Here is a 20,407-nt window from a genome sequence, read left to right as displayed (position 1 = left end):
AATGGAATACTAGCATACTACACACTGAATACTGCACTGTATATAATGTATTGCATACTATAAAAAATGTACAGTATATGAAAAATAATGCATTATACAATGACAATAAATATTTCAAATAGTAGAATGCAACATTCCATTGTCCTATAATTGTCATTTTGCCAAATTCCGTTAAAGGGATATTTCACCCAAAAATGAAAATGCTCTCGTCATTTACTCACCCTCATGCCATCCCAGATGTGCATGACTTACTTTCTTCTGTTGAACACAAATTACGATTTTTCGAAGAATATTTTAGCTCTGTATGTCCATAAAATGCAAAGTGAATGGGTGCCAAAATTTTGAAGCTCTAAAATGCAAGTTAAAACAGCATAAAATAATCCATAAGACTCCAGTGGTTAAATCCATATCTTCTGAAGTGATATGATAGGTGTAGATGAGAAACAAATCAATATTTAAGTCAGTTTTTACCATAAATTCTCTTCCCTGCCCAGTAAGTGGCAATATGCACAAAGAATGCAAATCACATAAAACAAAAGAAGAATGTAAAAGTAAAAGTGAAAGTGGAGAGCGACAGTAAAAAAGGACTTAAATATTTATATAACTGTTTCTCACACCTATCATATCACTTCTGGAGACATGGATTTCACCACTGGAGGCTTATGGATTATTTTATGCTGTGTATATGTGCATTTTGGAGCTTAAACATTTTGGCACCCATTCACTTGCATTGTATGGACCTACAGAGCAGAAATAGTTTTCTAAAAATCTTCTTTGTGTTCAGCAGAAGAAAGAAAGTCATATACATCTGGGATGGCATGAAGGTGAGTATATGATGAAATAATTGTACATTTTTGGTGAACTTTTCCTTTGAGTCATCGTACGAAATTTGCATTATAAGCACGGTATACAGTACATACTTTATACTGCAGAACTAGGAAGAGTAGGCTAGTTGTATGCTATTGCATACATTGCCATTATGCCACTAAATTTGAATTGAATGTAAATCAATGTGGTAAACAGGATGCAGAATTGTTATTCGAGTTTAAATTTAAGGAAGTAGAATTTAAATGGAATGCTATAAGTTGAATTTTTAATTTCTTTCCATTTTATGGACCAGGTTGGAAGAACACTTAATTTTCTAGAATTCCTTTCCAATGAATTGCAATTCAATAAATTCCTCTTCCTGTCATTCCAATTTCAATTCCAGTCTAATTCAACATCCTGTGGGGTGTGGCCAATTCAATTCAAATAACATCTCATGAATTGAAAGATAGCCGATTCTCAAATTCAGAATTTTGCCCAACCATGATTTGTAGACAGTATACAGAGTTAAGACAAAAAGGCATATCCAGTGTTTGCATCACATCCTATCTATTAAGATGTATTTTATGCCCATCAGTCATTTTTGAAGGTAGCATAATCTTGGAAGCCTGTCTCAAAGAAACCAGTTTTCTTAGGTTGTGCCTTCATACTCCAAGGTTTCGGACACACAGAGAGAGAGAAAGAAAGAGAGAGATGGACTCAAGGTTTTGATTGGTGGGGCATATTGGAAATTGAAAGCAGTTGGCCTGGGGGATTTCTTCAAATCCCAGATTATCCCTGCAGCATAAATTCATGCAACTCCATAAGAGAGGACTACATTGCACTCATATACTATATGAGCTATCGCAGCTGTTCATTCAGAGGAAGAACACTCAAGGAGTTGATATGCATTGATTTCACATTCTAAAGGCAAGAGAGAAACATGCAATCTGCTGTATGTTTCCCTGAGGGGTCTGAAAACTCATCAATATGAGATTTCTCGAGATGGATGCAGAAATGGGGAAAGAGTGGCTGGATTCATTTTCCTGGAGATGTTTCTTCCACATGAAAGATTTGCGAATATAGAAAATCAGGATTTTTCATATTAATCATGTATAACAGACAAAACATGACAGACATCACATTCAGTGGCCCCAAAAGTATTTGGACAGTTAAGCCACACTTTAAAATGTATGAATGTTATTGCATCAGATGACATCAAATCAAAAAATGTGACATTCATTTTAAAGTAAGATAAAAAGCTCACTTTTCAAGCGTTAGGTTTTCAATTATAAAACAATAGATATAGTGTTCATAATGAAGACAAAATGAAAGTTTCTGGATGTCAAACTTAGTGGAACATGTCCATATACAGTAGTTCATGTTAATTACACATGTTGTTACTCTGCAAGGACACCTGTGTGAACTTGATGGGAACTGACTTCATAAATGCACTAAAAATCGCCTCAAGACAAGTTATTTCTGAGAAAAGTTCTAGCATCATATGTTAGCAGAGGCCACTTGGTTTCATATTTTGTTATCTAATGCAATAAAATTCATACATTTTAAATGTGGCCTAGGTCCCCAAAAGGCTTGTGATCGTTGCCTTTTTCACGCAACGATAATCAGAAATGTTTCCAGATATAAAAAGGCCTAGTCCTTTTTTGTCTCTTCATGAATATTTCTCGACACAACTTTGGGAAAGGGTGAGCCCCAGGGTAACTTAAAGGCGTGGCCAGAAGGGTGGTACAGGGTGGCAGGTGCCACCTTAAAAATTTGCTTTACCACCCCACTTCCCACCCCAACTCGGACCGTTAAAATATCACAGCTTGCATACTGGAGCAACTGATGTTAACACTAGAGACGGTGTGCAACGGCTTAACCTGTCCGGGTTGCGCATGGTCACAGAATGGCAAAGTTCCGCCTCCACTCCTCCTTTTTGTAGCTTGACAGCTTAAATGAAACCTATTCAAGGCTACATACAGAGAAACTGCATAATAAACATCGACATTTCTAAAGGTTCAGTTTGTGTAGTTACACCAGTTTCATACATTAACCTGCAAACTCATAAACGTCACTTCATTCTTGAAGAAGTACAAAATCATTTGAAACTTTTGTGTGTATGGTGACTAGATTCACAACTTTGGATTGCCACCTGCACCGCATCAACACATTCTGAAACTAGTATAACTACACAAACTGAACCTTTAATCCTGTGCCTTGTCCTACCTATGATGCGGCGCTTTTCGTTTGAATTACTGTAAATGTTATATCGCCTCCTTGTGGTATTCCGAAGCAATTACGCCAGACTGCTTTAAACGGAATGCCAACTGACAGTGAATTGGAAAACACAAAAATTAAGCTTCTAATTTAAATGTCGGCTAATATTAATATAACGATGCTTCAAAAACGTATCGAGAAAATAACGTGCCAATCAATAAATGATGATTCAATATTTTATGACATTCCTAGTGCCCAAATATTTTCAGGGGCCAACTTATGACTGGCCTTGCTTTGGGAATTCACATTAAATGTAAATCATGACTAAATCATGCACATATCCTAACAATTTACACTTCAGTGGGTTATAGAGGTATTATAGTACTTTTACAAAAGCTGAAACTAATGTTTTAGCTGCCTTAGCTTGAGGCTTTCTCCAAGCTATCACAATTTCCCCAAATTGTATAGCCCCATTAATGCAGGCAGTACCAGTGCATTGCAGTGTTAATTCACTGGCAGTAAATTTACCGGCGAAGGCAATAAATGGCCACCACCATGTGTGCAGACACAACCAGATCTGAATCCAGTTTAAATATTTAGTATATTAATACCTCTCTGAGTCATAACAATGGATGTAATATAAGAGGCTGTCTAGGGTGTCATTCCAAGTTTGTTTCCCATAATTCCACACTGGTTATCATTTTCCTTTATGTTTGAACTTTGGAGGCTACAACTAAACCCCAAGGTTATTGTTGGTATGACATTTTTGGAAGTACAGCAGTACGGAAGTACAATTTATTTCACATTATCCCATCGATATAAATTCACAATAGAATTTCCATAGTATATAGACCATTGCTTGTAACAGCTCTTTAATAGTCATTACAATGAAAATAATTACATAGCATAAAGATGAAGTATTGCCCAAATGTTGGTCGGGACATTTCTGATTTTCTGAAAGTTGGTAGGGACATGTCGAACATGCCCATGGTAACAATTTTATTGCGGTAAAACCTTTAGGCATTATATATAACACCTTCAATTAAATCCCTAAGGTAAGAGGAAATCATATTTTAAGTGACATACTTAAGGGAAAAACTTAAGGTGCTCTATGGTACCTGGCACAGACCTTTTGCAGACTAGCAAAACCCTGACCCCTTAGAAGTAACAAACCTCAGAACCTCCAGAGTTACCTCCAAATGTCTGTGCCATTAAACAGGATGTGTTATTATTGAGATAGCAAGCTATAGGTGATCAGATGGTTCAAATGACTTTAACTTGCTCAGGAAGATTTTCTTCAAATTGTTGCTTCACCATGACAGTAGTTGCGCTAAAAGAGAAAACTGACCATTGAAGATTTTTGCTAATGCCAGTGTAACCGGACCTGCTTGACCCGCTACGAGCTGGATTCTAACCGGCATCGGTCGGCAGGCATGTTAACGAGGAGGCTAAAGGCTACGGCCTCTAGCATCAGTAGCTAGTGTGCCTCTTGAGGCCAGGGAAGTGAGGTTTACACATACCGCACAGCTATCATGTACCAGCTGGCTACCATTACACTCATCCCCATAAACCTCATTCCTATCCGTGTCACGGCAGCAGTGTCACTGGTCCTACTCAACCCGCTGCTTGCGGGATTCAAACCGGCAACTCCCGGCATAGGAGGTGGATGTGCTAACAAGGAGGCTATAAAGCCATGGCTGCAGCCTCTAAATCAGTCTCTAGTGCACCTCTTGAGGCCAGGGGAGTGAGGTTTAAACATTCCACACAGCTATCACATACAAGCTAGCTCCTGTTACACCAGCTATTAATAGTGTCCCTCTTGCGTTACATTATGAATTGCATTCTGACACATTTCAGAACACAACAAGCTTGCATAGCTACAAGCATTCCATGTACTTGCAAAGAATATGTTTCGGGCCTTAGGGTTCTCTTCACCTCTCTTAACCTCTTTCCATCTTCTTTGTTCTTAACTCTCTTTATCATTATTCTCTTACATCTCTTGCTCCACGATCACCTCTAACAACTCTTTTGCATTCATTCTGGCAATTTTGTTACTGGATTTCTCTCTCTCTCTCTCTCTCTCTCTCTCTCTCTCTGGATGTGTGGAGGATGGGAGGAGAGTATTTGTCAGTGTCAGACAAGCTCCGCTGAGTTCTGGAGTGGACAGACCTTACACTGAACTTAAACTGAGAAACCAGAACATACTCACACTCCCTCACATACACAAACCAAACACACCCAATGAGAGAGAAAAACAGCGAGAGCATCAGCAGGAAGGTCTCACAGAGGGTAACTGACAGCAGAGAAAAGAGAGAAAATCAAATGATGAAAACGAGATCCTTCACACACACATACACACACAGTCACTCGCTCAAGGGCCAAATCTTCCTCTACATGTGAGGTGAGATCATTTGCGATGTTAGGATTAGTTCTTTCTTCCCTACACTTTATTACTTTATCCCCCACTCCTATCCCATTGCAACCCACCTCCCCTCACTTTTACTGCCTGACAATAAAATTATGTTTTATGTAATGTACTTGTATGAAGTAATTTAGTTCATACCCAATCTGGGGGGAAACATTGACAAAGACATGTTCAGTTCCTACACAACATGTATTTCCTCTGCGGACATCTAACCAAACTATAAAGGTGGTGGTGTTGTGATGAAATTGTGATGAAATGAATTTAGTTTACATGTTCTAACTTTCTTCTCATTTGCATCTTTGGTGCAGTATGTCCACTCATATTTTGCTAAAGACATTTTGCTAACAGTTCATAGCTCTCCCAAAATTTCTCTCATCATTTACTCACCCTCATGCCATCCCAGATGTGTATGACTTTCTTTCTTCTGCAAAACACAAACAAACATTTTTAAAGAATATTTCAGCTCTGTAGGTCCTCACAATGCAAATGAATTGTGACCAGAACCCAGAAGATCCAAAAAGACATACAGTAACAGGCAACATTAAAGTAATCCATAGGACTCCAGTGGTTAAATCCATATTTTCTGAAGTGATATGATAGGTGTGGGTGAGAAACAGATCAATACTTAAGTCCTTTTAACTGAAAATCTACACTTTCACTTACATTTTCTGGCGTGGAAGTGACTTTAACTTTCACGTTCAGCCACCTACTACTTGGGGGTGTTCAAAGGTGGAGATTGATAGTAAAAAGGACTTAAATATTGATCACACTTATCACCCAAGTTCCACGTTAACACGTATAAAGTTACATGTCTCATGGCTATACTTGCCAAAAAGTTTTTGAATTTTAACATGTATTCTTGGCAGTGCCTTGCCTAGTAGACTTCCACTGTATATGGACAAGGCAATTTTTGCTTGTTTTTACAACTTGAAAGACGAGTCAAAAATTCTGTGGTAATCAACAACATTCTTGTAATTAAAAGAATGTTCCGGGTGCAATACAAGTTAAGCTCAATCAACAGCATTTGTGGCATAATTTTGATTACCACAAAAAATTATTTTGACTCGTCCTTCCTTTTGTGGCCAATCCACAAATATTAAAATACTCACTGTTTCAAAAGTATAGCCACAAGATGATTTTAATGTGATAAAATTGCTCATTAACCTTTTCTGTGTAAAGTTATAGAAAATTTTACAATGGAGATGTAATGTCAACAAACCCTAAAATGACTGTAAAAATTACATTTTAAACTACTTTACAGCTCAAATAATACATATGTTTTAACAGAAGAATTAATGCAAGTGCTTTTATAAAATTATAAGCTTCACATTTTTGTGTTTAAACCCTCCAAATATTGGCCACATTCACTTCCATTGTCCCCATTCACTTTCATTGTAAGTGCCTCACTGCAACCTCGATTTTTCCTTTTTTTAAAGAAAAGGTGGGACATGTCAAAATAATTTTTTGTGGTAATCAACATTATGCCACAAATGCTGTCGATTGAGCTTAACTTGTATTTGACACGGAACATTCCTTTAATCCTGAAAGCATACAAATTATTTAATCAAATTACAATTAAAACAGGCATCTCACTGACAATTTGAGGGTGCTGTCCAAAGCCTGATGTCACACATATGCCGTGGAGTTTGACAATGCCACATGGGGACATCTGTGAAGTGTGTTGGCAAATCATGGCACATGTGTGCCAAGCCTGCTTCCATACACACGCCAACCACACTGACAGAGCTATCGGAAATCAGTGCATTTCTCCACGGGATACTCATGTCATCCTGACATGACCAAATCCAAGGTGGCATATTTGCCTCAATGAGATTGCCAGTGTCAGAGACATTTGTGTACTGACAGCTATGGTCTTAAAAATCTGTTTTTTAAAGTACACCCAAAAATGAAAAAATATATCATAATTTACTCTCACATTGTTCAAAACTTGTATGAATTTCATTTTTCACAAAACGAGATGATAAGCAAAAAGCAAAAGTCTATCACATAACTTATTTTACCATTTCATTATGTAGTTACAGTTTATTTTTAGGTTTAAAATTAGTTACACCATCACTTTTAAGTAAGATGATAATGTTATGTGGCATTTCATGTTTGTGTGCAATGTGAGAGTAAGCTTTAATTTGTCTGTAATCCGAAAATGAAACTGGGCCAGGTGTTCAGGGAAAAGCAAAAGGAAAGTCTCAGCACTCTGCAAGTAATGTTCTCCACTGCAACACTGACAAGAATCAGCCCTCAAAATCTATACTATTCTAGAACTTTCTCCCAGTTTCTTCTTTGAATAACCAGAGTTTGGCAGAATTCCAGAAACTGAAGTTTGGATATGGTTTATTTAATTTGTGCAAGTACGGTAGCCAGCTGGTAGGTAGCTGTGCAATGTGTAAACCTCACTCCCCTGGCCTCAAGAGGTGCACTAGCGTCTGACGCTAAAGGCTGTAACCTTTAGCCTCCTCATTATCGCGCCCGCCTCCCATGCCAGCGACGCTGGTTCGAATGCTGTTCGTAGCAGGTCGAGCAGGACTGGTTACAGTGGTGCCGTGACCTGGATGGGAATGAGGTTTGGGGGGGTGAGTGTAACGGTAGCCAGCTGGTAGGTAACTGTGCAGTGTGTAAACCTCACTCCCCTGGCCTCAAGAGGTGCACTAGCGACTGATACAAGAGGCAGTAGCCTTTAGCCTCCTCATTAGCGCGCCCAGCTCCCATGCCAGCAATGCTGGGTGGGTTGAGCAAGACCAGTTACACAAGCTATGCATAATTTGTTTGATTACTATACAGTATTTGTTCTATCCAGGAGAAATGTAATTTTTTTTGAAAACCTATAGAGTTGGTACACTAATAAACTAACTAAATTTGACATTTTCTGGAGAAAATTTGTGTTGCATGCCCATAAAAAAGTTGCCGCTACAATGCTAGTGTTACGAGTCAGTGGTTGCTAATTTCTTGATAATCTCCAGTATAGAGAACACAATGCTGCTTTGAGACTAAGGAAAGCCTTGGATCTCTCATAACCTTTTGCAACCTTGTTCGATCACTCAGAGTGATGCTTAGGACCCTGGACCTGGCAGTCACATTACAGATTGTTGACTAGTGGTGTGTAAATCTATAGATAGGACAGAAAGGGCAGGTGTTGACACAAGTCATCCTGAAACATTGAGCCTCAGGTAACGAAAGTCCCCTTGAGTGCTGAGTTGATGCATGTGTCTTCAATGTGAGGCATCAGAAGATACTGGGCTAAATGCAGCTGTGACCATCATATTTCATATAAAATCGATTCAATGTTAGGTATAATGCACCAAACATATAAGGCACATATTTCACCAGGAAAATCTGCAGCAAGCTTTTTATTTTAATTATGTGTCTACATGACTTCATTCATTTTCTTTACCCCCTACCTTTGCTACTCCTTTTTTTTTTTTTTTTTTTTACTCTAAAGTGATTGAATTCAGACAAGGTTGGATTTACAATCAAAGTCACCATGGTTACGAAACGACTCTGACCCTCCTCTCTTCTGACAGGCACTGTAATGATATGCTGATGCATTCTGGGTAATAGGAAGAGGGCCCTGTTGAGGAATAAGGAGGTGCACCCTTGAGATTGAAAATCTAATTCCTTCCTGAACCCTGAAACAAATTGATTTCTTAACCTGGCTTACATGAGAGATATGTCATTTTGAGTAATAAAAAATTGGTATCAAAGTCAGATTTTTTGGAGGAAAACATCTGCTTAAAGGCATAAATATTTAGCCAATGTTAAAGTTGCAATCTTACATACATGTAGCAACAAAACCCCAAAGGTGCAAGGGGTCAAATTTCCCTCACATTTCACAATAACAACACGGCCACAGGATACATATTGCTGATCCAGTGGTATGCATGAGTGCTTTTATGGCTGTAGATTTTACGATATATAATGTCCCTGCTGAAAAGACCAGCATTGCTTGTCACCAGCTTATGTTGTGTTTTGGGTTCTGGTCCTCCAGCATGGGATGCTGATTTGCTGGTGTCCCGACTAGGCTTTTAAAACTAGCCTATCTAGCTACATCAGAAAGAGCATGGTCAACAAGCTTTACCACTATCCGCCACACACCAACCTAGACCAGCATGGAAATTGCATTCTGGTTTAGCTGGTCTTTTTAGCAGGGCAATCAGTTATAATTTTTTACCAACATATTTAGTTAATGTTGCTCTGTTTGTTTGAGCATCCCGACTGGCCTCACACAACCACCTTGGCTCAACCAGTGTTGTGAGTTTGGGGCAGGAGTGTTTGGGCAGACTATTCGCACAGTGAATTTGACAACAGTAGGTTGAAAGTTCTGCTGCTGAAATCGATCCGTTCTTGCTGAAATTCGAACCACTGTCCCTGAAACATAATGGCAGGTGTGAACTTGAGTTTCTGGGTAAATTGTCCATAGAGTGTCACCAAAAGCTAGTTTTAGTTGTTAAGTTTTTAATGAAGTAATACAGTAAACAGCAATGTATATTTTATTAACCATATGTCCTTACCCAAACCCCAACCCTAAACCTAATTTTAGAGTTAAAATGCAACCTCCGAATCACGCTCTCCATTTTCTTGTGTGAGCTTAATTACTTCCTGGTTTCCACAGGACCAAAACCCATGTCTTAGAGGTTGCTTGTGCAACGTGCTATCAGTGACATCAGACACTGGTCGCGCTGTATGTTTTGCACTGTAGATTTAAAGAACCAGCTCATAAGAATAATATGTTCAGTGTATGTATAACATGTTCGGTCTACAGTGTATGTTTCGCATTGTAGACTCAAAAGGACCAGATTGTAAGATACATTAGTTCAGGAATTGGACTACATTAGTCACGTTCTATGTGAGTTTTGCTCTGTAGATTAAAAATACCAGCTCATAAGAGTCATATTTTCAGGAATCGGACTACACTGGTCATTCTGTACTGTACACTAGACTATACACTGTAAAAAAATAATGTGCTAAATTTGCTTAAAAATATAGTGCATCATTTTTGCAACCCACTTTAAGCAAATTCCATTATGAATTTTAAACAACGTTACCTAAAAAACCTTAGTTGGCTATGCCCAAATTAATGAGCTTCCCTGCAAACATTTTTACTTAAACTACTGTGCCACGCCAGCTAATACAGGTTTTTTAACTCTAAGAGTCTTGGTTTACCCAACTATGAATTTTAAGCTCATTTGGCTCCATTTTAAATGCTATTAGCAGCTTCAAATTCTAGGTTCTGTTCATTTACTTTTAATTAACTTTCAAATAAAATGACCTGAAGAAATAACAGACAGCTGGTGAATATCAAAAGTTTATTGTCAGCCTTCAACATCGACACAGACCAGCTGAATAACACTGTAAAACCTGCCTTTTCTTTACAAATTTACAATCACACTTAGATATTCCTGCTATCCCAGAACCAGAATATGTTCTCAAATACAAAAATAGTAACAAAATCATGGCGATAAACATAAAACATAAAAATAAGTGGGCTGTGCAATGATCAAAATAATTTAAAAATGCATTTTAACAGACTGCACACTGCAGACTTATACACAGGAAGGAGACAACTGTATGAACTTATACTGTAACACAGTTTATATTTATAAATTAAACTATTCATAGAAATGATTTTAAATTTAGCCTGGCCTTGCCATGATTAAGATTCAACAACACTTACTGTATGAACTGTATGAAAACATGGTGTCAGCTTCTTTGGCTAGCTAATGTGAAGAGCATAAAGTAACCCAAAAAGTTAGTGCACTGACCCATGTTTTGACAGATGTCTCCAACTCATTTTTGAGGACAATCAATACATCCAGTGTTGAAAGGCAACTTGCGCTCTTCCTGCTCCACAGCTATGATGACATCTGCTCCTGTCTATGCTTGGCCAAGCTGGTCTTCCTAAATGCATAGAAATAATCTTTGTCAATGTATATTAACAATTTCCATTGTAATTATTGATATTGAGGATATTCAATTATGCAAATAAATACAGAGTACAAAAAAAGTTATACTTAAAGGAATTTAAGCAAGTTATACTTAAAATTCCCTCATTTTCTCACTCTTATGCCATCCCAGATGTGTATGACTTTCTTTCTTCAACAAAACACAAATTAAGATTTTTAGAAGATTATTTCAGCTCTGTAGGTCCATACAATGCAAGTGAATGGCCAAAACTTTAAAGCTGTAAAAAGCACATAAAGGCAGCATAAAAGTAATCTGTAAGACTCCAGTGGTTAAATCCATATCTTTAGAAGTGATATGACAGGTGTGGGTGAGAAACAAGTACTTTTTTCACTATCTCCACTTTCATATTTGTCTTCCCTTGTTTTTGGGATTCACATTTTTTGTGCACATCGCCACCTACTGGGCAGGGAGGAGAAATTATAGTAAAAAATGTCTTAAATACTTATCTGTTTCTCACCCACACCAATCATATCACTTCTGAAGACAGGGATTTAACCAGAGACTATTTAGCAGAGACAGACCACTTCTATTTAAATGAATGGGAGATATTGAAACACCCAACAGCAGCCCACAGTCAATGGATGTAGAAAGGAAGTCCAGTCTTTCAGGTAAAAGAGCCAGTCACCTTTTAGATACAGACATCATTTAACTCGAGAACACGCATGCACATTAGCTATACAAGCCAGGAAAACTGTGTTCCCTATCTGTCACTCACTCGACATTGTGTCGATGTAGTGACACAAGGGGTCACTCTTGGGAGCCCGAGACACCTCTGGTCTTTGATAAAAGGCCAATGAAAATTGGCGAGTGGTATTTGCATACCACTCCCCCGGACATACGGGTATAAAAGGAGCTGGTATGCAACCACTCATTCAGATTTTCTCTTTGGAGCCGAATGGTCGATGTTTACTGAGCTGACTGCTCATTCACCTCTGCTGGATCTGATGGTGCATTTCAGCGGCTTCTCAGTCCTCTGCACTGGTGCACTGCAGAGAACGCCCCTGGGTGCTTCGGCAGAAATAAGAGAGTATATTTCTCTAAAAGTGTATATTTCTCTAAAAGAGCAGCACACATTGAACGTCTTTTTAAAGACGCGTCTTTTTAAAGATGACTTTCCGTTTGTGTGTTATTCCTGGTTGCGGTCGTTATCTCTCAACTTCTGATGGTCACGATCGCTGTCTTTCGTGTCTGGGCGCAACCCACATGGAGACAGCGTTCGTGGATGGATCATGTACTCATTGCGAGAACATGACCATGGCAACGTTGCGGTCGCGGCTTGCTTTCATAAGAGAAGCCGAGGCTCCCTGCCTACGGGTATAAGGCCAGCGCGGCTAGCACTGGGGGCGATTTGGAACCACCTTCGCCGGGTATCCCCCCACGGACCTCCCATTCCGCAGCATGCTAGTCTGCCCCGATCAGGCTTCCGGATGAGTCCGCCGGCTCGTCTCACGGCGAGTTTGACCTCTTGTTCGGAGCCCGCAAAGCTGATGAGCTCTCGAGCGCAGCATCGGAGAGTGGGCTCGTCCAGTCGGACACGGAAGCCACAGCTGGGCTCCCCCCGGCCCCAGCATGGAGCCCACCGCAGGAAGCAGATGCCACCCATCTCACAGCCGGCTGCAAAGAACATGCGAAAGGCTTCGAAGAGCCCCTGAGACAGGTGACACAGGGATGACGAAACCCACTGCTTTGGAGCTGGTAAACAGACCACTCCATCCCTCGGTGGAGGGCTGGAAGGAGAATCTTTTGTTGCCTTTTCATTTAATTTCGCCACATGCCCAAGTGGCTGCGGTACCCAAGAGTTCAGCAAAAGAGCGATTTCCTTGTTTCCTGGGTCACATACCCGGTGTGCACGGCCGTCATCATGACCACCGTCCACCATTCCATTTAGGCAGGTTTGGCGCTCCAGTGGCAGTTTCCCCACCCCTGCGTGCCCAGCTGTGGCACAAATCCGCCCCCGATGTGACAGTCTCCACGAGTCACAAGGACAGGCCTCTTCCTCCCCCGTCCCAGGCTGTTCCGGGGGTGGTCACAAGGAGCCAGGTAAGTGCTTCGATGTCCCTGAACACAGCACGGCCACAACACGGCGTGACACCTCAGGCTCCGCCCCACCATGAGGCCCCACCCGCTGGTATGTCCGACGAGATTGTACTCTTGGTCCCCCTTGCCTGGAGCTTGGATGCGTGGCTTGCACTTTCCAACCCGTCGCGATGGCTGATTGCAGGCATCCGCCCAGGTTCAGTGGTATCCACTTCACCTCAGTGAAGGGTGAAAATGCTGCTAGCTTACGCAGAGATTGCTACCCTCCTATGGAAGGATGTGATAGAGCCTGTACCTCCAGCCGAGATGAAGAAGGGGTTTTACAGCCCTACTTCATTGTACCGAAAAAAGGTGGTGGGTCATGGCCAATCTTGGACCTGCGAGTACTGAACTGGGCTTTACACAGACTTACGTTCAAGATGTTGACGCAAAAACACATTCTTGTGAGCGTCCGGCATCAAGATTGGTTCGCGACAGTAGAACTGGAGGACGCGTACTTCCACGTCTCTATTCTACCTCGACACAGACCCTTCCTGCATTTTGCATTCGAGGGTCGGGCGTATCAGTACAAGGTCCTCCCTTTCGGCCTGTCCTTGTCCCCTCGCGTCTTCATGAAGTTCGCAGAGGCAGCCCTTGCCCCGCTAAGGGAAGTGGGCATTCACATCCTCAACTATCTCGATGACTGGCTAATCCTAGCTCACTCTCGGGATGTGTTGTGTGCACACAGGGACTTGGTGCTCTCGCACCTCAGCCGACTAGGGCTTCGGGTCAACTGGGAAAAGAGCAAGCTGCTCCCAGTTCAGAGCATCTCTTTTCTTGGCTTGGAGTTGGACTCAAGAACGAGCACGCACAGTCAGTGCTGACCTGTTTGAAGGCATTCAGACAGAAGACAGCGGTTCCACTGAAACTGTTTCAGAGGATCCTGGGGCATATGGCATCCTCAGCGGTGGCCACTCCACTAGGGTTGATGCATATGAGACCACTTCAGCACTGGCTTCAGACTTGAGTCCCGAGACACATTGGCCACAGGACACATCGCGTGGCCATTACGCCAATCTGTCACCGCCTCTTCAGCCCTTGGACTGACCTCACGTTTCTACAGGCAGGCGTTCCCCTAGAACAGGTCTCCAGGCACATCGTGGTTACAACAGACACCTCCAAAACAGGCTGGGGCGCTGTATGCAATGGGCACGCCACCACCGGCTCATGGACGGGCCTGCAGCTGCGTTGGCACATCAACTGCCTCGAGTTGCTGGCAATTCTGCTCGCCCTGTGGAGGTTTCGGCCATTGATCCAGGGCGATGTGTTAGTTCGAACAGACAACACGGCAATGGTAGCATATGTCAACCGTCAAGGCGGTCTGCACTCCCATTGTATGTCACAACTCACCCGCCATCTCCTCCTCTGGAGTCAGCAGCACCTCAAGTCACTGCGAGCCACTCACATCCCAGGCGACCTCAACACTGCAGCGGACGTGCTGTCACGGCAGGTTACCCTCAGGGGGTCCAGCTGATTTGGAGTTGATTCGGGCAGGTACAGGTAGACCTGTTTACCTCCCAAGAATCCTCTCACTGCCCGCTCTGGTACGCCACCCCCTGACAGAAGTACCTCTTGGTATAGATGCACTGGCACACAGCTGGCCCCCTGGACTTCGCAAATATGCGTTTCCCCCAGTGAGCCTGCTTGCGCAGACCCTGTGCAAGGTCAGGGAGGATAAGGAGCAGGTCGTCCTGGTAGCAACCTACTGGCCCACCCAGACATGGTTCTCGGACCTCACGCTCCTCGCGACAGTCCCCCACCCCCCGGCGAATTCCCCTGAGGAAGGACCTTCTTTCTCAGGGATGGGGCACCATCTGGCACCTGTGACCAGACCTCTGGAATCTCCATGTCTGGCCACCCGCGGTGGTAGACACGATCACTCAGGCCAGGGCTCCCTCTACGAGGCGACTGTATGCCTTTATGTGGCATCTGTTCGCTAAGTGGTGTTCTTCCCAACGTGAAGACCCCCAGAGATGCACAGTCAGATCAGTGCTTTCCTTCCTGCAGGAGAGGTTGGTAGGGCAGCTGTCCCCCTCCACCTTGAAGGTGTATGTAGCCGCTATAGCGGCACACCACGACACAGTGGACGGTAAGTCCTTAAGGAAGCATGACCTGATCATCAGGTTCCTGAGAGGCACTCTCAATCCCTTCAGACCGAGCCTCGTTCCCTCATGGGATCTCTCTGTAGTTCTTCAGGGTCTACGGAGAGCCCCCTTTGAGCCCTTGCAGTCAGCTGAGCTTAAAGCACTCTCTTTGAAGACTGCCCTCCTGACCGCGCTCACTTCCATCAAGAGGTAGGAGATCTGCAAGTGTTCTCTGTCAGCGAAACGTGCCTGGAGTTCAGTCCGGGCTATTCTCATGTGATCCTGAGACCCCGACCGGGCTATGTGCCCAAGGTTCCCACGACCCCTTTCAGGAGGAGGCAGACCCAGCCCTGACGTTGCTGTGTCCGGTGCGCGCTTTACGCATCTATTTGGATCGCACGCAGAGCTTTAGAGTCTCTGAGCAGCTCTTTGTCTGCTTTGGTGGACAGCGGAAAAGGAAGCGCTGTCTCCAAGCAGAGGATCGCCCACTGGCTTATTGACGCCATAACAATGGCATATCATGCCCAGGACGTGCCGCGCCCGGCAGGGCTATGAGCCCATTTTACCAGGAGTGTAGCAGCCTCCTGGGCCTTGACCAGTGGTGTCTCTCTAACAGACATTTGCAGAGCAGCAGGCTGGGCAACACGCAACAACTTTGCGAGGTTCTACAATCTCCGGGTGTAACCGGTTTTGTGGCACGCACAAGCAGGAAAGTCCAGGACAGCTGGCCGGGTGTATCGCTTGCACATAGTGCTTTTCACCTCCCCTGAGCTGAAAACGTGTGCTGTTGACTCCCAGAAGTGTTCACAAACTGTGTTCCCTGGATGATTTCCTCCGAGCCCTGCTCAGTACACGTGCTAACTACTGGGGTAGGTGCTCCACATGTGGTGGTTCTCCGTAGGTAACCCCACGCGACATATATCTTCCACTAATTCGTTTCCCTGTTGGTAAACTCTGTCTTCCTTGGGCAGAGGTCCACATGACATACTTCCGACAAAGCTCGGCAAGACCATGTGACATATTTCCACTCAAAATACCCCCCCCCCCCCCCCGGGCGGGGTGTGGTCTCCGCAGTGTCTTCCCCTTGGGAGTGACACCCCCCCGACTAGACCTGGTGGCCCCAGTCGGTTAATTCCTTTTTTTGGGGGAGAGGAAAAAAAAAGAATAAGAGGCCAAGACTGGGCTAGCCTGTCTCTATCTTTTGGGCAGTCGACTTGTCCCCAAAGGGCCGTTCGACACTCATAACAGCATTGGGGGAGGTTACATGTCGGCCTGGTGTGCTGGCTACGAGGCACACAGTGGTCTGCCCGTCACACACTGCCAGTTCACGTAACACAGTTCAGTTAGTTGTGGCGTTTTGTATAGGGACCCCTAGTGTCACTACATCGACACAACATCGAGTGAGTGACAGATAGGGAACATCCTGGTTACTTGCGTAACCTCCGTTCCCTGATGGAGGGAACGAGACGTTGTGTCCCTCCTGCCACAACGCTGAACTACTTGCTGAAATGGCTGCTTGTCTCGGCTCCTCAGCACAAAACCTGAATGAGTGGTTGCATACCAGCTCCTTTTATACCCGTGTGTCCGGGGGAGTGGTATGCAAATATCACTCGCCAATTTTCATTGGCCTTTCTTCAAAGACCAGAGGTGTCTCGGGCTCCCAAGAGTGACCCCTAGTGTCACAACATCAGGGAACGGAGGTTATGCAAGTAACCAGGACTTTTTTTGAGTAATCTGAGGTAAATTACAATTTATGATTTCTAGTGTTGTCAGACTTCACTGCTGATTTGAAATATGTTCTTTGATCGTCGTCTTGACCAACCGTTTTGGAGATTTCAGCCTTTCCCCATTCAAGTAGATAGGAGCTGCACTGTCATGACTGGACATAGCCTCCCAAGAGCGTTCCAAATGTGGCAGACAGTGAACTGACTTGCTAGAAAGACTTTGATTTAAACACTGGAGTCATATGGATTACTTTTGTGCTGTCTTTGTGTGATTTTTGGACTTTCTGGCCGCCATTCACTTGTGGATATCCTTCTAAAAATCTTCATTTGTGTTCTGCAGAAGAAAGAAATCTGGGATGGAATGAGGGTGAGTAAATGATGAGAGAATTTTCATTTCAAACACACAGCAATTCAACCACTGTACCAAAGGCATACATTTATATAAATGTCAGCTGATATGTTAAAATGGTGCTATATAAATATGAACAATGTTATCCAAAAGTGTTCCCTAACTTTTTTATTTTTTGCCTTGAAAACCTCTGGTGACGCTTCTTTCTGTTATAGTGGTAGACTTGCCAGGACTATTATTTAAATGACCCTAACCTGTTAGACAAAAAAGAAAAAAATAGTATAATTTTAACTACAAAATAAATTACCGGTATGTGTATGGCTAGTTTACATTTACAGATCAAGATATCAGGGTGTCTCCTTTGGGCAAACCAAAAATTATTATTCTCTCATCATTTATGCACTCTTATGCCATGACAAACCCTTCTGACTTTCTTCGGCTGAACACAAACAAAGATTCTTTATGGATATATGATGCGTGTTTGTCGATACAACAGTCAATGAGGTCAAAAACGTTCGAGATCCATAAAGGACATTAAGGCAGCATCAAGGAAATCCATATGACTTAAGTGGAAATCTCTGTTTGTGTTCCACAGAAGACAGAAAGTTATACTAGTTTGAGAAGGCATAAGGGTGAAAATGATAAGAGAAAAGCATTTTTGGGTGAACTACTAAAATTGTTTGATGTAGCTGAACATTAACCAACACTTGGCTAATGTAAGCTGATTTCCCTTTAAGATGAAGAGGTTCAATGAGATATATGCATTTAAACTTTTAAAATTGGTGTAGAAAATTACTGGAATTGGAGTTACCTGTTTCCTGCTGAGTTTCTGCCATGCAGCCTGAGCAGCAGTTGAAGATGAGGAGTACCTGCCTGGTGAAAAAATGTGCGGGCTGCTTTGTATTTGTTCGACTGTTAAGATGTACACATCTAATTAGCCTCATGCAGACAAACATTTAATATACTGTAGATTTGCAAACTTGAATACACAAAAAAATTGATAGCAAGAAAAAAAACCTCTACTGATGTTTAAAGTAATTTACCTTTAACTTTAACTTTTTAACTTTTTGGCAAAACCTTCATGTTGTCCACCACGAGCTCTCCTCATCCAAAATGGCAGCCAGCTCAAAAATATGCTTGCTTGAAATTCAATCACATTCTGCATCATGTAGTTTCCCATGGAATCTTTAAAAAGTAGGCTTGGTTTACTAAACTTCAGATTATTGTCGCTTCACTCAATATAATTAGCAAAGTTTCTTTATTATTACGAGAGCAGCATAATCTCAATATTTTGTGTCACAAGAATAGCGTTTAATTAAGGAAAGTTGACATTATGTTTTCAGTAAAATCTGTTTATTTTAATTAGCAATATTTTCTGAGGCAAGGAATAATTTTTTTCAGTGTATTTTTGGAGCTGTATGTTCAAAAGAACTGTCTCATAAGATTAATTTGTTTGGGAATCGGACTACACCGGTCATGCTGTATGTATGTTTCGTGATCTACATTCAAGTAAGAGTAAGGTGACCAGATTTCTGAAATGAAAAACAGTGACATTTCTAGTTCAGTGGTAAATATGTCATTGAAATTTCATGTTACTTATCTATTAATTAAAAAAGGGGGAAAATTTGGATGTTATGTTTTTTGACCATGGTGAATGTATTAATGTCATGAACTATAGTATTTCATACTCTGTTGAATATGTCCGATACAGAGGTAAAGTTGATAGTTTCTGTTACATATGAGTTCATTCTTTACTACACTGTATACAGTAGATAAAAGTGAGCTAAACTAACATATATTCGCTGTAGAATATATGAGCTGTAGATTCGCAAGAACCCGCTCATAAGATTCATTTTGGTCTGGTATTAAAAAAATAGTATTCAGAACTGTTCAGTAATTTGGTTGAATGGGGTCGATTTCAGTGTGCATGAACATTCGGAAACTATTTGAAAACAGGTTTCTCAAACAATCATCATCATTCTCACAAATGCCTATTTTTGCAATTATCCTTGGTGATGCTTTAGTGGCACAGAAATCCTGCATTTAACTTTTACAGACTCGTACATCATTATTATTGAAAGGGAGCTTGAAGAGTAAACAGTTTCAGACCCGATTTGTTTGCTTTAGAGAGAGAGAGACGGAAGACTACCGCACACTCATAACCTGCCGTGAAGGTTTTTGGTGCCTGATTAAATTTGTTTTGTCATTATTCAAATATAGTAGGCTATATGAGTTTAGATGAAAATATATTTTACCTTCCATATGTTTTATGTCGCACAGTGCATATCTTAGAATTAGGTGAATGATGATAAATGTCCTTAGTCATTCATGGTATCGCTCATTTTAAACAGTGATGTTGGTGCATGTTAAACGTGTTGCACAGTCAAATGTGTTAAATGGATCTCCTAGTCTCTTAATTGTCCTCTTTAAATCAATTTCCATTTCCTGGACTGAATCAATCAAACCGCCTGTCGGCATGATACATCTGGAGTACCGGTGGGGCGGTACTAAGCACTTCCAACTCATACTTTGTGGGAATTCTTAATTAACGTTGTTCTACCATTAATATCCTGAAGATCAATAAATGACACTTGTGGCATTAATGTAGCATTAAACCATTTATGGAGATTAACAACACTTCAATGCGTTCTTCATTAAATCTCACCTTCAAATGTTCCATATGCATTTGAGAAACACGCACATACTTATACAGACATGAAAATACACACAGCTCCATCATATTGTCAAT

This window comes from Myxocyprinus asiaticus, chromosome 4 (genome assembly GCF_019703515.2).
Source record: "Myxocyprinus asiaticus isolate MX2 ecotype Aquarium Trade chromosome 4, UBuf_Myxa_2, whole genome shotgun sequence".
NCBI classification, from domain to species: domain Eukaryota; kingdom Metazoa; phylum Chordata; class Actinopteri; order Cypriniformes; family Catostomidae; genus Myxocyprinus; species Myxocyprinus asiaticus.
The sequence above is the reverse complement of the archived record's forward strand: the minus strand, read 5'-3'. Positions refer to the sequence as shown.